This window comes from Geospiza fortis, unplaced genomic scaffold, assembly GCF_000277835.1.
Source record: "Geospiza fortis unplaced genomic scaffold, GeoFor_1.0 scaffold41, whole genome shotgun sequence".
Taxonomy (NCBI): Eukaryota; Metazoa; Chordata; class Aves; order Passeriformes; family Thraupidae; genus Geospiza; species Geospiza fortis.
In genome coordinates, this window is record NW_005054299.1 from 2,504,815 (window position 1) to 2,506,240 (window position 1,426).

The following is a 1,426-nucleotide window of genomic DNA, read 5'->3' on the forward strand; positions in this document are numbered from 1 at the left end:
TGCTGTCTTGTGCGTTTGGATGAAATATGCAAAGGGAAAAATTGTCATTTCTGCTTGTTGTTTTGCAGAATAGAGGGTGTAATATCAGTCAGGGCCACTCTCCCAAACTGAGCACTATTGAAAGATGCTATAGTCTGTCTGGGAGGTGGTAAGGCTGTCGAGTATGGGCAGAATATAACAGAAAGTGCATTTTGTGGTGAATGTATCCTGACTTTCAGATATCTGTTAGACCTGCAAGGATTCTTGGAGCAAGCCTGCTGGCTGCTAGAAAGGGATGGGAGCAAGCAAAACTTGATTTTACTTATTTATTTATTTCTTGATAAATATTTCACAACTGCCAAGAAATACACACAAGCCAGTCTGGTGTCTTTGACCACTTGGTAAGCTCCTACCTTTGTCAGGTGCATGTTCCATGCTCATAGCTGTTCCCATTCTTTGATGTCCTGAGAGGGTAGCTAATATCTAGGATTTTATTACCATATTTTCTGTCTTCCCTCCTGTGTGCTCTCTAAGACCTGGTTTGTTCTTGATGTGCTCTCGCACTGTCGATGGTCCTGTGGTAGCACGTGGTCTGACTGTATTTATCTAGAAATGCTTTATGGGCTGAGCTCTTCCACTGTGCTTCAGACAAATGTTTTCCCCCCAGCCCTTCTGTGGTAAACAAAGTTCTTTACATTTGAATACTTTAGGGCATGTAATTCTGACAACAGAGCTACGATGCTGAATGACTACCAGAACATGAAAACACTGCAAAATGACTGATAACACTTCAGCAGTAATTACTATTTATCTTTTATGTCCTTAGGAAAAAGATCTGTATTAAAGCAGAGATGTTCCAGGAATGGTCAAGGAGCCTGTCTGATATGGGATGAAGGGCTTGTTAAAATGCATTAAGAGTTATGACAGAGGATGATTTCTTAGCAGTTGTATATGCTGCCAAAGAATTTTGTCGCTATGTAGCCAGTAAAAGTCCAAATATGCTAAGGTGACAAGTCACCGGAGGCAATAGCAGCAAAACTGTAGGAAATATACCAGCCAGGTTGCAGCTCACACAACTTCCATAGTACAGATAAAATTTATAGATGCTTCCTCCATCCTCAGGGGACGTATTAATTAGCGCTTCTCTGTCCAGAAACACGCGTAAACAACCCTCTGCAGCTCATGCCCAGCTCACCGACGACACCTTTGCAGCTTGTTTGTGCCCGCTGCGCAGAGCGCTACCAAAGGGAGAAACGGGGTGAGGGAAAAACGCGCCTGAGGACGCTCCTCCGCTGCACAGTGAGCCTGTGGAAAGCGAGCCCAGCGCGGCGGCCCGGTGCTGTGCAGCGGAGCGGCGCTGTCCCGGCGCTATCCCGGCGCTGTCCCGGCGCTGTCCCGGCGCTCCGCTCCCTCCGGCCCGGGCGCGGCGCTGCCGCTTTAACGCGCG